Here is an 18960-nt window from a genome sequence, read left to right as displayed (position 1 = left end):
GTGTGCAAAGCTGTCATCAAGGCAAATGGTGGCTAATTTGAATATTCTAAAATCTACAATATATGTTGATTTGTTTAACACTTTGTCATGACGTGCCCTGGGGGAAGGATCATAGCGCCTAAGTTTCTCTGTCTCTGTCTCTGTCTCTGTCTCTGTCTCTGTCTCTGTCTCTGTCTCTCTCTCTCTCTCTCTCTCTCCAGTTTTATAACTTCACGACAGGTCATAAATACCTGGTAGAAACTGCCATGCAGTATTGAGAGAGTCTACCAGAACATAGAGAGAATTGGCCAAACACCTACATCTCCAAAATGGGAGAAATAAACTATATTTCCACTTTTGAGAATGTGGGAATGGTCCGTGGACACTTAAGGGACAGTTATGACGAGTGTGTTTCATTTGGTGATCTCATGACGGACAGGAAACACACATTAACTTCTTGAGGCACCCATCCTGTTAGCGGGATCATTTTCGTCAACATCCGCTGAATTTCAGAGCGCCAAATTCAAATTAAATTACTAAAAATATACAATTTTCATGAAATAACAAGTGCAATATAGCAAAACACAGCGTAGCTTGTTGTTAATCCACCTGGCGCGTCAGATTTCAATAAAGCATTTCGGCGAAAGCATACCAAGCGTTTATGTAAGGACATCTCTCTCAGTAGACAAAATATTACAAACAGCTAGCAGCCAAGTAGATTGGTAACGAAAGTCAGAAAAGCAATAAAAGGAATCGCTTACCTTTGATGATCTTTGGATGTTTGCACTCACGAGACTCCCAGTTACACAATAAATGTTCCTTTTGTTCCATAAAGATTATTTTTTATAATCAAAATACCTCCATTTGGTGGGCGCGTTATGTTCAGAAATCCACAGGCTCGAGCGGTCACGACATCTCAGATGAAAATTCCAAATAGTATCTGTAATGTTCGTAGAAACATTTCAAACGTTTTTTATAATCAATCCTCAGGTTGTTTTTACAATATATAATCAATAATATTTCAACCGGGACTGTAGCTTCTTCAATAGGAGAGAGAGAGAAATGTCTGCTCCAAGCTGTTGTGCATGCAAAATGCTGCTGGCACCCAGCCATACAATGACGCGATGTGATCTTTCTCGATAATTTTTCAAAATAGAAGCCTGAAACTATGTCTAAAGACTGTTCACACCACGGGGAAGCCATAGGAAAATTAATCTGGTTGATATCCCTTTAAATGGAGCGAAGGCAGGCTATGGAACAGAGAGCTTTCAGGAAAAACAACACTTCCTGGTTGGATTTTCCTCAGGTTTTCGGCTGCAATATGAGTTACGTTATACTCACAGACAATATTTTGACAGTTTTGGAAACTTTTGTGTTTTCTATCCTAATCTGACAATTATTTGCATATTCTAGATTCTGGCAGGCAGTTTAATTTGGGTACGTTTTTCATCCAAACATCAAAATACTGCCCCCTACACTCAAGAGGTTAAAGTTTACATTTCCCAGCTGTTAGGTTTACATCTAAATATTGGAAAACGTATGTGATTAAACATGAAACTATTTGTGAAAAGATGTATTGTGATATTAACCTCCTAAATGAGAGTGTGGATTTTTGAACAATAGATATTGGTTACTAACAATGATAGAAAAGTCCCTAGTGGGCTAAGCCCGATATGACGGCTTGGTAGGCAAAGGAAAGGGGTGGGGACTGAGAAAGAGCGGGAAAGACCGTCTCTGGTTAATTTTCCCAGAACCCACAATGTCTTTCGTTGTTGTAGGTGGTTAGAATGGACTAGTAATTTGTGTAGTCTAGAATTTGCTCTTATTCTGCAGTGATCGATAGTCTCAGAGTTTAACCATTTCCAGCCGTGTAGCCAAAACTATGCTGTATGGTCTAATGGTCTATAGAATTGTAGCCATTCCAACGTGGGGACTCTGTCCTGGCGTTCTCTGACTTCTTTACCATTAGAGACGTCCGGGCTTACCATGGATCTCTTTGGCATAGTTGTAGTTTAAACCATTCCACATGAAGCGTCAGCTGCATGTTTTCTAGTCTGGTGTGAAGGGGTGGTTCTATGACGCCTAATGTGATGCCTGGGCTCACGGGGGTGTGGCCACTGACTAGTTAATCTTTATTAATAATTCAGACGAGATAATTCCAAGAGTACTTTTATTGTTTTGTTTTAGGCTTCAGGGCTTCCGACAGTCTCAAACTTATGTTGGTAAACTCATTTTAAAAAGACATACCTCATAAAACAGTAACAGTTAGAGACCCACACTGCAACATGGACATCCTGAGGTAAAGAGAATTCAGTATGGTAGCGTTAAAGTCTTTAAAAGATGCTTCATTTTAATGTTGGCTAGACAATAGCCATTTCCTAAAATCAGATCAATCCTTAGCCTGTCAAATCACAGCACCACACCGCCAGATTGAATCCCCAGGCAGCCCAGAAAATAGGGTACCTCAGGTGGAATGATTTACCTGTTGAGCAGAAATATACTTTGAGTGCCACCATTTATCATTAAGAGCCCTGACATCATCTACCGAAAAGTCATAAACCGACACAGCAGAATCCAAATGGAGGACATTCATTATTTCTATTGGTGTCAACCTCCGTTATGGCAGGCCGCTGCTGCAAAGTGGCCATGTAGCCAGCCCACCACTTCACACATTTACGTGGGTGGTCACAATTTCTCAGTGGCTGACCAAGGAAACAGCTGAACCACAAGGTAAGATGTATCTATATAATATGATACACTTGGTGCTTTTTGCCCATACTGAATTATGGTGGTTGGCCCTAAAAGAGGCTAAAAAGCCCTGTGCTCTCTGGCTCTAGCGCTACTCTTGTAGCCAGCCCAGGTAAAGCTCCATTGACCCCAGACCTGGTACCAGAGCAGATGGTAATGTCTATTGATTTTGGGTCTGTAACACCCAACAGCACAAACAGGATAAGCAGTGTAGTGTGTGTGTGTTAGCCCTCTTCTAAAGGTCTGGGCCCAGCCTACATAAAGGCCAAGTAACACTTCACTGACCCCAGACCTGGTGCTAGAGCAGGTTACATGGTCTGAACCCAGTCTATACAATGCCCAGTCAACACTCCACTGACCGCAGAACTGGTACTAGAGCAGGTGATATGATCTGGGCCCAGGCTCCATAAGTCCACTGTACTGTTCCATAGCCAGCCAAATGCTCGCCACTCAATTAGTGCAGCTGCCCCAGGCCCTATGAACCAGCCAATTGGACAGATCACTTGGCAGTGTATGATTTGCTACATGATTTGGCTGCACCATACCGCAGACTCATTCAAATGCAGGTTGAGGTTATATTACCGGATGAAGTATTCTTTCTGAGGGACCACCACAGGTTCATAGGTTTATTGCCTTGCTCAAGGGTACAACAGCAGGAGTTCTGGCTATCCCCCACATTCGAATTCAAAGCCATGGCTGTGTGGCAATTACCTGAGTGTGTTGTGTGTCCACCACACACCAGTGTGAACAATGTTGACCACATTTAATTTACAGAGCTGGAGTCACAGCCGGTGAGTCCAGCAGCCTCGAGAGGCCCTCTCCACCCCATGTGCCCTTCATCTAGGCCTGACCGGTTCCCATGGCAACCACATTGACATGGGGTGGGAGTGGGGGGGGGGAGTCACAAAGTCAAAACATCCAGGCAGAAATGGCAACTACTTAAACAAGTCTCAATATCTATAGCTTTGTTTCTGACTGTCACTTTTCAGCCCCAATAATCTACTGATGTCCCAGCTAATGAAAAAAAAGTTTGATATTTTTGTTCTGTTTTGATTACCCAGTGACAGCAACTACCAATTAAATCCCATACAAATGTAGGCTACGTTTTACGATTTGCACAGGGTCTAAAATGGTATTATTCAACACATTCATAATCTTGTAATTCTGTACAAATGTCATTATGGTATTAATTCATGCCAGAAATGTTGAAATGCCAACTAGCTACAGCGCAAGAAATGCACTTAGAGGCATTGTAAGGGATTTAGGATGTGAAATTGGACTTTATTTAAATGACATGGTGGATTAAATGAGATGGACGTCATTAATAAATGAACACAATGGTTTAATGGATTTTAAAGAGACAATGCATATTTCTTCAATTAATTCACATTCCATTCTAATTTATCATATCATTATTTCTGGTTTTCTCAATTCTTAATTTTTATGCAAAACCTAGTGAATATAGTTGCCATTCATAATCACACCCCAAAAACTTTTTATGAGGGCTTTTCTCCATTGGTCGGTCACTTACTGTGTGCTTGTAACTGCAAAGTTTTAAAACTTTTTATGTAAAATTCACTTCATTACCATAAATGTCTTGGCCTCAGAGTGCTGTTTATGTAGCCCTTAATAAAAACAATCAGAAAATGATAAGTCATCCTTTTCCCCTAACAGGGGAGGCAAGCTACAGGCTACATGCTGACGAGCCTTATAACGTACTCCACAGGAGTATAGGAGCACATTTTTATTCCCAAAAGGCAGAGCATGTTGTGTTGCACTGAATACTAATCCATTCCGCCACCTGCTTTCTGCCAGGGGAGGGGCTGAGTGGTCAAGACACTCAGGTTGTTTTAGTACTTAATCATACCTCTCTCCCCTTCCAGTGACAGATGCACTGAAGGTTTTATAACCATAGGGATGCAATGTATACCATATGCATGAACCTTTCTCGCAGTATGGTTGAATTTGAACTGTTAATGGCACTTGTCAAGTGCTTTAACATGACAATGCATTTTACTATTGTGAATGCGGCATGGAAAATGTTGAATGAAACAGGGAAGCTTTTATTGTAGAGACAGTTGCGACCGTATGCAGGCACTCATTCACTACCTCAGCTCAGCATCTGGTGTCACTCTAAACAGGGGATTCTTGGACAATCACTTATCTTGTCACAGTGAGACCAGAGAGTAACTGATAAAACCTTAACGACCCTTCACAGTGGCTGCAAGCAACACCACTACCTCTTGGCCCATCAACAGTCTACTGTCTGTGTTCCATCGCAGTGACCTAAAATATAGACATATTTTCCAATCTTAATTATCCTCTGGGGAATTGACTGACCACTATGGGGATATACAGATCCTATCTTTTTATATGCCTAATATTTAGACCTGGTTAATCATCGGCTAAACAGTCACATTCTGTGTTGCACACTGGTGTTGTCTTTTATCCCAGCTGCCAGAGGTACTTATTGATCCCTGTCAAATCAGTCCATGCTTTGGAAACACCTCCAAGCTAGAGGAGAAGTAGAACACTGGTATTAGCATGGGGATGCTAACACCCCCATCCACCATACTGGCACATACATACAGTATTTGACAGATATGGCACAGTGAACAAGGACTTATTTTTTTTGTTTTTGCAATATGCCTGGCATGGGCCAACTATGTGCTGGAGCAGTCAGTGGCCCCAAAATTAATGAAGTAACTAGAAACTAGAGCAGTGTAAGTGTTCAAAAAACATCCTGCTTAGTTGGTAGAGCATTAACAACACAAAGGGATAAATGGGAGCACCTAGTCTCGGCCAAGGTGGACAAAAACATGGATTGGCTTGTGAGCGGCTGTGTTGTCAGCCCAGGGCACCGGGATGTTAAGGCACGCCTCAGTCTGGAAGAGAGACTGACTCTTGGCACTTGTAGGTCCAGCCGGTCAGCGAGTGGAGCGGTGGTGTCAAACAGGCTGTGACTAACAGCAGCCTCACACAAAAGAACAAGGGAATTAGTATTCAAAGTGGACACGGATTTCTGTTAAACTTGAGATGTTAAACATTTTGGATGTGTGAGAGCTGCGACAAATGCAGTGATTTGAAGATAGACTTGTATCTATGCCTATCAAGACTTGAAAAATGCAAATTGAAATTGCATTAAGTCATGGTTGTGATGAAGTGTAGGAATGATGTGTTATTAGGGCAGCAGGTGGCCTAGTGATTAAGAGGTTGGGTCAGTAACCGAAAGGTTGCTGGTTTGGATCCCGAGCTGACTAGGTGAAAATCTGTTGATGTGCCCTTGAGCAAGTCACTTGCTTTGGATAAGAGCTTCTGTAAAATGTTAATTATGGTACTGTGAAGAGTGCTGCTTCACTTCGTTGAGGTGCGTTCTGAGCTTTTACTTGATCACTGTCTGAGACAATAGTGTTATCTGGAACACAATAACACATCAATATTATTGATTAATATTACACCTATTTTCATGCAGGTATTGTGTTTATAATATTTTACATGAATTTGCTTAGTTACCTGTGTAATAACAATGTAGTGACAACATTTCATTAACATGCAGGGTTAAGTCTCTTACATCTCTTACTCCAACTAAAAAGAGCTAACCCGGGAATTACTGGCAAATTCCAGGTTAAGGCATCTATTGTTACAATTCCTCTGGATAAATTGCGCCATGGGTATGCTGCGCTACTATCATTTGAGTTGACACTGTTAAATTGTCACATTGAATGATTTAAAAGCGCGAAAGTTGACACAACGATCCGTCCAGATTAAAAGGGCAATCTCGTGAGGACAGAACGGTAAAGGGAGTTATATGACCTGTAGACAATTCTAAATTGATAAAAAGTATACAGATAAAATATTAAGGTGTGAAATATATGTTTGTTATACAGTGGGGCAAAAAAGTATTTAGTCAGCTACCAATTGTGCAAGTTCTCCCACTTAAAAAAATAAGAGAGGCCCTAAGAGAGGCCTGTAATTATCATCATAGGTACACTTCAACTATGACAGACAAAATTAGAAAAAAAATCCAGAAAATCACATTGTAGGATTTTGAATGAATTTATTTGCAAATGATGGTGGAAGTTACAGGTCTGTGAGAGCCAGAAATCGTGCTTGTTTGTAGGTGACCAAATACTTATTTTCCACCATAATTTGCAAATAAATTCATTAAAAATCCTACAATGTGATTTTCTGGATTTTTTTTCTAATTTTGTCTGTCATAGTTGAAGTGTACCTATGATGAAAATGACAGGCCTCTCTCATCTTTTTAAGTGGGAGAACTTGCACAATTGGTGGCTGACTAAATACTTTTTTGCCCCACTGTATATCTTTATGACATATTTACAAGAGAAACCCAACAGACAGGTACATGAGATGTACAGTCCCTCTAAAGCACTGCTACACCACATAGCCATCCTGCTGTGAGGGGAGGGAGTAGATAGAAACACTAAAGCTATTTTCCTCCCATCCCATTATATTCTTACACTATTGTCTCCTCACTCCAATAGGATTCTATATTATATTATTGCTCTGACATACAGGTATATTAAAAATTATAGACAGGATGGGAAAATCACTGACCTTTGAAGAGCTTTAGAATGCAGCGGGGGTGGGGGGGGGGGGGGGGGGGGGGGTTGTCATCCCAGGTTAAGTTCCAAAGAGCATCCGATTCCCTATATAGTGCACTACTTTGTCCAGAGCTCCATGGGCCCTGGTCAGCAGTAGTGCATTACATACTGTAGGTAATGTGGTGCCATTTGGGATGCAGACCCAGACTCTTCCTCATACATGTCTTACAAGAGAGGACAAAGGTAAATGTTCCAGCATTAACAATAGGAGCGAATGGGATCTTACATGTACCTCCCAATATGTGATTTTACCCAATTTCAAGCATGAATGCCTCAATAAGGTTCATGCATTCCTTTTTAAATATTCTCCGAAAACATTTATCTAATTCGTTTCATGGCTCCTTGCTTCCACATCCTCTCTGGAACATTCACCGATTAATGGACAAGCAGTTGGACATGGTTAGTATTGCTGGCTAGAGCGACTATGGTAGGTAAACAGAGTGAGTATTGAATGCAGCACCATGCAATATGCAACATTAAACAAATAGTATAGACCAGCTATTGTTTTTATGTATTTTTTACACTGCTCATGCTGATAATTGGAAAAGAAAATAGCCAATTAACCTTTCTTGTCTTATTGTTTAATATATATTTTCCTTCCCATACAACAGTTTTGTTTTAGATGTCTTAGCATGCCTTTATTTTTCATTCGCTATGCCAATTCCAATTAGAATTATCACACTTCAAAGGGATCCTCATTTTAAGACATCCCAAGCTAGTGAGAAGAGAATTGCAGCCTACTCTGAAATGGTTGCTGTCTTATCGCCATAGACAGACTTCTCTATTTCAGCATGCTGATTTCAATGTCTGGTTACCAACACTTTCAATAATTCCATAAGCCTATTCCACAAATAATAAGTATGCCAACACATCATATGAACAATCACCCATAAAATAAAACATGATTTGTACCTCATTGATTGATATGTCTAAATTTGAGGGAACTGCTTGGTCAATTATTCAACAACAGAACTACTTCATCAGGCCTACATCATGTTCTTTGAGCTGTGCTACCTCAACACATAAAGAGACACTAATTGAGAACAACCCAGTGCTTTCCGTGGGGGAGGATTTGAGAAGTTGGGGCGTTTAAATGCCTGGTGTGTGTCATGATGTCTAAGGAAATATTGTAAAGGTCACAGTTTTTTTTCTTTGCCCTAACTGTCTCGCTTCAGTCTACAAAGTCAATGCACATTGAGGTCAAGCGGATATTGAGTGAAATCAGTGGAAATGCTATTTTATTTCACTAGCTCCCAAGGACTTCACAAAATAAATGTTTAACTTAATCCATATATTCAACATCTATGTCTAAGTATTTTTCCAGTGGACTGCTAAATCTTCTATACACTGAAGCTGGTCTTACTGGATCTGTGATAGATGATCTCTTTCTCTGAGGCTGGTCTGACATTTGTCCAAATAGCATAATTGGAACAAAGCTCCATGCCAGTCCCAATGTCCTCCTCTCCTCTATGAAAGCCCTTTGCAATGCACCACTGACTGAATGCTGGGCTGAGGCGAAGAATAGCTCATTGTGTGATCTCTCTGGGTGGACTGGCTCATGTAATGAGAAATATGAATGCAGACTGACTTGAGGAGGTGTGACTGCTTTTAAATGCTGATGATCAGACTGGAAGTGGGAGGTGTGACTTATTAAACCACATCCAGCCATTGAATCTGCTTTATAGAGAAGTACAACAGCGTGTTCTCTGTTATGGTGCAGGAGAGGATGTCCTTGCTCACATTCACAGTAACAAACTACTGTGAGGTGTATTTGTTAGATTTCATAGATCAGAAGAACCACTTCAGTATGATATGCTTTTTAAGTTAATTTAGCCAGTTTGAAGTTGGGGAAGCAACGGAATACAAAAGACATGCATGTTGTTCAGTAGACAGTTATTCTAGACAAACTAGTCAAAGGTCAGTTATCTAGAATGCCTCAGTCATTACTGCTGCAGGTTTTCTACAAAAACCTGCGGCTTTCAGCAAGAAGTATTGAATATCATGCAACACAGAATGTGTTTTCAGACAATAAAGCCAACTGTATTTTCACCCGTGGTCACCAAGAGAACAAAAATATGGATTTCCCCTCTCCAGCTCTGAATACCCACGGTAAACACTTTTCAAGTTTTTAAGCAAGCATTGGCATCCCTCCACAACTGCCATCTATTCAAATATTATGCCAACCAACATTTGTTTGTATCTCAATGTTAAAGCTTCAGCCTCAGAAGCTCTCTTTTGTGATGAGTGCACATCAATTTTCATCATCCTCAGCAGAACAATCACCACACCACTGACCGAGCAAGTGAAACAAACAGGGTTGATAGATAATGGCCAGGCTCTCAAAACACAGATACTGGTGAAGCTGTGATGCTGAGAAGTAGTCTTCCTTTCCTTTAAACTATAGAGCAGGATGGAGAAGAGTTGGCAGCAGACATAGCTATATGTGAGCGGTCCTCCATCTGCCTGCACAGATGGGGAGAACTAGCAACTGAAAGACCACCAACACAAGCAAACCTCATCTATCCTCTTAGATGAGGTTTGCTTTTTTGATCTGTGTCTCAACTAGCAAGAGGAAGGAAAAGGTTGTCAACAAAGCATGGAATATCAATGTGTCCGACCACTGTCTAACTGGAATTAAAATGATCTAACTGGCCAACAGCTGCAGGGGGGCTGGAAAGCCAGAAAGTCAGGCAGGCATAAAGGCAGGATGATGGGAGTGAGGCAGCCAAGAGAAAAGTGTAATTGTTGGGCTCTCAATGATGTTTGTTTAATTACTGGTTAAATTTAATCAGCGCCACAGATGTAATTACTACTACTGCCCAGGAGCCATCAGGAAGTCCTTTGTATCAAGCCATTCTGATGCCGCTGAAGCCCAAAATTATTAATACAGCAGCTTTTAATTGTTCCAGTAGTCTACTGTAGACACAGTAGAAACTGTAGAAACAACACTGTAGACACAGTAGAAACTGTAGAAACAACACTGTAGACACAGTAGAAACTGTAGAAACAACACTGTAGACACAGTAGAAACTGTAGAAACAACACTGTAGACACAGTAGAAACCGTAGAAACAACACTGTAGACACAGTAGAAACCGTAGAAACAACACTGTAGACACAGTAGAAACCGTAGAAACAACACTGTAGACACAGTAGAAACCGTAGAAACAACAGTGTAGACACAGTAGAAACTGTAGAAAGAACACTGTAGACACAGTAGAAACTGTAGAAACAACACTGTAGACACAATAGAAACTGTAGAAACAACATTGTAAACAGTAGAAACTGTAGAAACAACAATGTAGACACAGTCGAAACACCTGTGTAGACACAGTAGAAACAACAGTGTAGACACAGTAGAAACAACACTGTAGACACAGAAGAAACAACACTGTAGACCTAGAAGAAACAACACTGTAGACACAGAAGAAACAACACTGTAGAAAGTAGAAACATGAATACTGCCCACGGGACAGTGATAACTCTATTCTCCATTGGCTTGTCATTGTCCGTTCTGATGCAGGCACAGTGAACCACATGGACATTTGTTGTACACAGTGTCCTTTGGCAATAAGGATTTGACATCGACAATGAAAGCCCCCTGACAGGATTCACTAGTGTAAGCAAACTAAGCATATAGCACACAGAGGCGGTTTCAAAGGGTAAATGACAGCCACTAGCTGAAATAAAACACATTTCCAAAATAAGTATATAACAAAATACTGTAGACAACAAAGACAGTGTACCCTGGTGTATTCTGCTAATTGCTTATTCCTCTACATCTGATTCATTAGGATACGTCTATTTTAGCTTTTTGGGGCTAAAAATAGAAACAACTCAAATTATGCAAGCATATTTAAGTGCCCTGCATACTTTTGTACAATGGCGAGTGTGATAAATGGAACAATTGTTGTTTGTTTGTGTGTATGTGTGTGTGTGCGTACATGCGTACATGTGTGACTGTGTGCGTCAATGTGCTTAGAATGGGAAATGTGTGACCTATAAGAACATATTAGGTTAATGACACCCTCCTCTCTAATTGCTGGAACAAATAGTTACTTTAGTCCTTAATCACATATCAATTAACTTGGGAGGGTCAGTGGCAGTGCAATCCTGATTGGTTTCCACATTATATAGGCCTAAAGCACATATAGATTTAGATAAGCAATGAAGTGATACAGCTGTGCTTCCATGCTGGGTATCTGTCTACACGCTATTAGGAAGCAACATCTGATACTGCAATACAGATAAGAAGAGAAAGAGAATCTAAACACCCCAAACATATTTACCCTTCAGCTAAGGTATCTGTTGGGTAGATATCTTTGCATCTAAGAACATCCTGCATTGCATGCTGGGGAGTGCCGAGACTGAACTTTAAGCTTGCCTCCTCCTTGGAGATGCTGCATGGACCAGAGGTCTACAACAAACATCCTGTTTCTGTTGCTCTGTTGCTCTTCACACTTGGTATTTAAAAACAGGTTTGATTCAGAGAAGAAGTATAACTAAGAGTTGTAAACGTTTGCAGGTGATCTTCCAGAACAGACCAGGGATCAAGAAGGAAGAAAGTATAACACCAGCATAATGGACGCTGTGGATAATGGAAGAAATCCAGTTTCAGTTTCAATCTCCCATCCCACTAATGAGAAGTCATTAGCATGGCCCTCCTCGTTCCCTTACGTTTGGAGGAGGAAAGGTGGATAAAAATGAAATTGCTTAGACAAATGCTTGTAAAAGAGATACTGTATCTTCTCCTCAAAATGATTTATTTGAAGCATCATATTGTAGGCTACACAGAAATGATGCCAAACTGGGGCTGATGACCTAATCCCATGAATGGTGTGAAGATCAAAATTTTAAAAATGCTTCAACAAATATAAAGAGTATAGGTGTAAATATGATACTTTCTATCGTCTGATCTTAGAAGTTTTCTAACAAAATAGCAAAAAGAAGAAAAACGGATGTGGGCCTATCTTTCAAATAGTTTTTAGCTGAAAACGGATGGTCTTCATCATCATCCCTCCTAACCTTTGATTGGTGTTCCGTTCTAGTGTTCTCTGGGCTTTCTATCTACACAAGCAGTAATACACTGTGAATCTGAGGAGCATTAAAGCTAATCAAAAGCTTCTGTCCAGCTACTGTAAATCATATTTGATTTATGATGTTTTTTTCTCCTCATTTCCTCCGGGTTTATGGCATAATCAATCGCCCGGTTAGCTCAGGCATGATCAAACAGAGCTGATAAGACAAATGTTCTTTGTCAGTGAGTAGTATATAAGTGGACTTTCTTAGCCCTCCATCGATTGCAGATTTTCTCTGCTCAGCACTGCTATTCAAAGAAAACTGTGGGCAGTCAGAATCTATCTTGCCCGATCAGACTTCCGACCACCAAACTGCTGACTTGTTGCTCGCCCACTGTCACTTAACATTTATCTGAGTCTGGTATTGTTTCTGTGCTCAATAAGCATGCAGACTTTTCGAATAGAGGACACACACACACCCAGAACGTTCCTACAGTATGCAACCAGCCAAACAGAAACAGCGTTGATAAGATCTGCATAATTCATATATTCATCATAAACGCATTAATGAAGACGGTCATGGTCTAAATTCAACACTAGTGCGTTGTTGTGCCGGAGGACGGTCTCCAGAGCTTTTCTCCACAGGCCAGAAGCCTGGCTACCGCTACAAGCCAATGCACTTTAACTCCCCCCACTGGCGAGGAGAGAAAGCCATGCTACCACAGCTGCATGATAATAAGTGACATTGTACATTTCAAAAGGGCTCTAACTCTATCTTTCGCCAGGGAAACAGAGGGTTGTGTAGGTAGGAAGATTTGCATCAGCCTGAGTCTGTGTGTATCTGTTTCTGTGTTTTCTGTTTTCTCTACTCGGATATTGTGAAATGGAAATGCTTGTGTGGCTTTCTCAGCGAGGGGTTGAGACGAATCAGTGCAGGGTCTATAGACCATTTATCAAACAGATTGAGAATATGACAGAATGGACCATGATGACCACAACGGAATGACCAAGACTGTGTGTGGAAGGTGTATATCCCAGGGCATCCACATAGCGTCTCTATGCTGTATCATCATTGTGCATTGCATGCATCCACTGTCATTAACTAATGACCTTTGATTTTAAGTTTTAGAATATTGTTTTATTTTTTAAGTCTTAATATGGGATTTCATGATAGATGGAACCAGAGACTATCAGTCCTCAGTTGCTCTGTTGTTCAAAAAGCTGTTAATCACAATGTCAGTCTATTTGTTACAGGAGCCTAATACAAACACAATGATACAGATGTTGGTGGATCTGGCTATTGGTATGTTTTGGCAGCTCTGTTTGTTTGAATATATTATCTGATTGATGATGCAAATGATTGAAATATCTCCATTTGAATGCTGAATAATGAGGAGTAATGGGGGAAACTTCCCTAACACGATCACTGCTGGGCGCAACAGAGAACTAAATCCCCAGGATTGAAATATTATGTACATTTTTAATTACCACATAGACTAACATAATCGTGTTGTTTGGCTACCCAATGGCACTCCGGTAAATATTAATTATTCACATAGAGTGCAAAAAGAAACGGTCCTGAGCTCTAGAGTAATATAATAAGCTGAAGGGGAAAAGAGAAAGAGCATGATGTGAATATTTGTTACCTAACCTAATGAATGAGTCTATTTCTAAGTATGATTCACGAAAGAAAGAAAAGTCCACAAGGAATTGGTGACTATGTTTTTCTATCAATTCTCTTAACATATGACACAGACATATTATGCCTTGTGATTTTCCAGCCATTTTACACATATTCACATTCATTGAACACTGTATGGTTAGCAAGCTAGATGTAACCGTGGGTGAAATAGAGAGAATGGTGTGTACATTTTGAGACTTTGGAAAACCTTTGAAAGCATGGCTCAGGCTAATGACGCAGGGCCACAGGGGAGAAGGGAATTGAGAGGCTGTAAGGTATGATGAATCCGAAGACTGATTACTTTCTACCTACGGACTAACAGCCAGTCTACATACAATTCGTACACAGAAAGAAGGTAGTGCCTAAAATAACCAAATGATATCTCTCAACAGAGAAAGATTACTCTATACCTGCAGACTCTCCCGGCACCACACAGAGGTGGTGCCTAAAATGTACCAAATTATATCTCACAGTCACAACAGTGAAAGCACCAACAGAGGTATTTTCTGTACACTGTAAATCATCTGATAGGGTAGGTCCTAGGACACCCCCTCACCAGATTATAATATCAATACAATATCTAACATCAAACCCCCAACTCTCTGGCTCTTGGAGAATATGCTCAGCTGACTTCGACAAATCAGACACCTGAAATCTATGATAATAACCTTCGATGGGTGATGCTGTCGAGTGGAACAGCAGATATATAGCCGTGTATATTTTTTTTAAAGAACAGCATGAGATAAACATTATTTCTGGAGATCGAGATACACCACACCATGACATCCTTATCTGACTATCACAGCATTACAAAATAATTGGATGTGTACACAGTATTGTTTTGTTTTTTAATTAAACAACAATAAAACTTGGCTAAGATTTGAATGGGGGAAATTAACAAAATTACAATGATAGCAGTGATTTAGGTTCAGACAACAATGTGATCCAGACTCAGTGACTAGGTGGTTAACAGATCTGGTGTTAAACAGAATTTAAAAGACAGGAGTTTTTGACATGAGGCACTAAAACTTTTCACACATGTAAACAGCAGATGAAACATTGAGTTCCTTTGATATTTTCTGAAGAAAAATCATGTAAATATTTGACATATAGCATCTTATTTTGAGCCAGTTTGCTAGAGCAGGAAAATAATCCTGCAGCAACAGGATATGTGAATTATTATGTGGATGGTAAATTAATGAATATTTTTGGTAGGGGTTGATACATTTTTTGTAAGGGAAAATCAAGTCTGAAACAAAAAGTGGAAATTACAAACTTGAGAAGCCTTTTTAAACCTCAAATACACTACACGTTTTTCTGCAACAGGCGGATCAAATTAAGATCCTACATCTGTAAATGACAATCCCTGCTTTTCTTGCTAAGTGATCCATTCAGAAGCCTCAGAATCCAACGTAATTTGGAAAAAGTGTGACGTGACACTTTAATAAAGAGAATACTAAAAAGGAAATACTTGTAATAATTAGAGACACGTAGTGATATTATGCTCATGGTGTTCCCGCAAAACAGCTTAGAAACACAAATGAGACATAAAACTTTGGTTGGCATTAACTTAGTTATGAGTATGTCTCATATTGTATCCACGGCACACAGATAAAAGCTATACATCTAGAGTAGTCAATAGATGTTACACATAAGGGATCAATTGAACATTGTTAGATAAGGTTTTGTAATAATAGAGAATAGATTAATTATTTGTATAAAAATATGTCAATATAGTATAGTATAGGTTAAGGTACAGAGCAGCAAACTAGGTTTTTAAAAAAAAGTTTAATGAACAATACAGATTTTTTTGTGATATGCAGGTTCTTTTGGATTTCAGAAAAACAAATGTTTTATTGTTTGAATAATAGCCTGTGAAATGCAATCAATATCATTGAATTTAAGATGTGAAATTGCTCTAGTGCTTGATCTAAGTCTAAAAACAGAGTGTTTTAGTTTCCTGATTTTGTCCACTGTTTAGTCCCTGCTTGGGGGTCATTAGCCTTATATTGTTGTGGCCCATCTGCTCTCATCGTTATGTTTTTATTGATATAAAGCCCCCTATTATTGTGTTACCTTGCCACCCTCAACCAAACCCCCGCCAGGAAAGGAGCTACACCTGCCATACATTTCACCATAATTTAAACATGCAGTGTAACTTACCCAGTTGGAGAAATCAGCCAGATGAACAATTTAAATTTGCCTCGGGTTTATCTCTATCTTCCCTCTGGTGCAGGTCCCTTTCGCTTACTCTACACTGATCTCCAAGAGGTTTCTTTCTCACTCTCCCAGTGTCTTTTGGCGACTATATCGATCTCTCAGCCAAGTATCAATCTGTCAGCCTCGTTGTTACGACGGCTGCTCAGTTGTGAGCTCTCCTTTCTCTCTGCCTCTCACGGCTGCAGTGGGGAAGCTGGGCAATGTGTACTTCTCGCTCTTGCTCTCTTTCTCTGCCTCTGTCTCTCTCTCGCCTTGCTTTCTCTCATTGTGCTGTATTGATCTCTCTGTGCTGTTCCTCTACTAGTGCAGCCCCTAGTGGGCGTTCCAGACACTGCTTGTGGCCATCTCACTATGATTCTCCCAGCTCAGCACACATTGACAAGGGGAGGGGAGGCAGAAGGGTGCCTGGGCAAACGCATGATACATCTGAAGAACTAAGTGCAACCTGGGCTGTCAGCAGGCAGCAGGACCCCTGCCTTCAAGAAAATATTCTGTAACAGAGATGTGAATTCATGTTTCAGCAGGCAATCATAACCAAATAACTAGACACAGAGGTGAACAAACACTCATTGATGCTTCTACCTGACTGACAAGAAATTGATTAAAACCCCATGAGGGATATATCAGTGGAATGATGATGGTTGTGAACTTTTTAAAGGTTGTGGTTGAAGTGTCACGAAGTTGAAGCTTACCCTTTCACCACTAAGGTCTTACCACTTAGTTGGACAATTCTGATACTTTCTGAATATCATAACAAGGTCTAACAGGAAAATTCTATTTACCATCTACAATAATCCATAATCCAGTTGGTGGCATCAGACATAGCCACACTTTCTTGAAGAGGTAGAGCCTTGGTCTAATGCTGCATTCATAACATCTCGTAAAACAGCATTTTTTAAATTGAACCTTCATTTAATTAGGCGAGTCTGTTAAAACCTGTTAAGGATATGGCAGACATACGCCCCCTTTGGAGAGATTGGGTACCCCTAGTAAACTGAAAAAAAAATCTGTCAAAAATTGCTAATATATGCAAATAAAAATTATTGGATAGAAAACACTCTAAAGATTCTAAAACCGTTGGAATTATGTCTGTAAGTATAGCAGAACTCACAGGGCAGGCATTCTTCCAAACTAGTTTTTGTGGCCATGAAAGTTGGAGCAACTTTGACGTCATGGCCCCCACCCTTCCCAACCAGTTATGATTCTGGGGACACTTTCTATCTCTTCCGCTAGATGTCCTCTTTCAGTAGAGCTTTGAATCGTTCAAATCCCGCGAGAATTGACACTATGGGAGTGAAATTAGTGCGTGCCACGAGAGAATAGGCTGTGCGTATGGGCGCGAATTGGTCCCAGCCATTCCTTTGTTCCAGCACTCAAGAGAAGGGCAGACGATGGCCGATTGAATTGAAGTTTGTTTTGCGTGTCTAAAACATCATAAAGCTTGCTTCTGCACTTAGTTTGACCTGTTTAGTCGACATATAATATGTAATTTTGAAGTTTTGATGCGCAACTTTTCCGGACCAGAGGACGTTTTGGGTGCATTTCAGCTGATGTTATTAGCAGTAGCTAATACAAAGACGCAAGACTTGAAACCAAACGATGTATTGGGTAAGTATGAAGCCTTCCAGAACATTCTGAACGAAGACCATCGAAGGTAAGGGAATATTTATGCTTAAATCTGTGTTTCTGTTGACTCCAACATTACGTAGAAATGTAGCTTGGAACTGAGCGCCGTCTCAGCATATAGAATAGTGTGCGATTTCTGTAACGTTAAAAATAAATCTAACAAAGCGGTTGCATAAAGAAGCAGTGTATCTTTCTAACTATATGTAGAACATGTATATTTAGTCAAAGTTTATGATGTCTATTTACGTTATCTTGCCGCGCTACATAGATTTCCTGCGGGCATTTTTGAGTAATTTCTGAACGTGAACTCACTGTAAATGGACATTTATGGCTTTAAATGGCATATTATTGAAAAAAAAAATATGTACTGTGTAACATGTCATATTACTGTCATCTGATGAAGATTTTCAAAAGGTTAGTGAGCGATTTATTTTTTAATCCTGCGTTTGTTGATTGCATGTTTTGGCTATTCAAATGAGCTGTGTCTGGTGGTGGTTTTACATATATATGTGCTATGTTTTCGCCGTAAAACATTTTAGAAATCTGACTTGCTGGCTAGATGAACAAGGTGTTTATCTTTCATTTGAGCTATTGGACTTGTTAATGTGTGGAGGTTAAATATTTTTAAGAATATTTTTGCGTTCCATGCGCCACCGTTTCAGCTGAACGTGGGAGGGTTGATTCCCAATTGGGAACCAGTATCGTAGACAGGTTAAGAACAAATTCTTATTTACAAAATTTACAATTTACAAAGCCTGTAATTGAACCAGGGTCTGTAGTGATGCCTCAAACATCACTGTCATGTCTGATAAGCCTCCCAGTAAAGCAATAAAAACAATAAATAATCCCAGAAAATAGCCCACATTAACATATGTAGCCTAAGAAACAAGGTTCATGAAATCGATAACTTTTATATACTGAGTATCTCTGAAACTCACTTAGATAATACCTGATGATACAGTGGTAGCAATACATGGTTTCATCATCTTCAGAAGAGACAGGAATGCCAATGGTGGAGGTGGTGCCATTTATGTTCAGGGTCATATTCCTGTGAAGCTTAGAGA

At 40.0% G+C, this 18960-nt stretch overlaps 1 protein-coding gene across 2 annotated transcripts in view; it reads right to left on the bottom strand.

Annotated features, from left to right (window-relative positions):
- Positions 1–16520, bottom strand: part of LOC110530311 (tenascin-R) — a 127660-nt gene extending 111140 nt beyond the window's left edge. For both annotated transcript variants that reach the window (XM_021613243.2, XM_021613244.2), the window contains exon 1: positions 16214–16520. The gene's annotated coding sequence lies outside the window, so the exon portion shown is untranslated. The remainder of the gene's footprint in view (positions 1–16213) is intronic.
- Positions 16521–18960: the final 2440 nt, after the last annotated feature.

This window comes from Oncorhynchus mykiss, chromosome 8, assembly GCF_013265735.2.
Source record: "Oncorhynchus mykiss isolate Arlee chromosome 8, USDA_OmykA_1.1, whole genome shotgun sequence".
Taxonomy (NCBI): domain Eukaryota; kingdom Metazoa; phylum Chordata; class Actinopteri; order Salmoniformes; family Salmonidae; genus Oncorhynchus; species Oncorhynchus mykiss.
The sequence above is the reverse complement of the archived record's forward strand: the minus strand, read 5'-3'. Positions and strand labels throughout refer to the sequence as shown.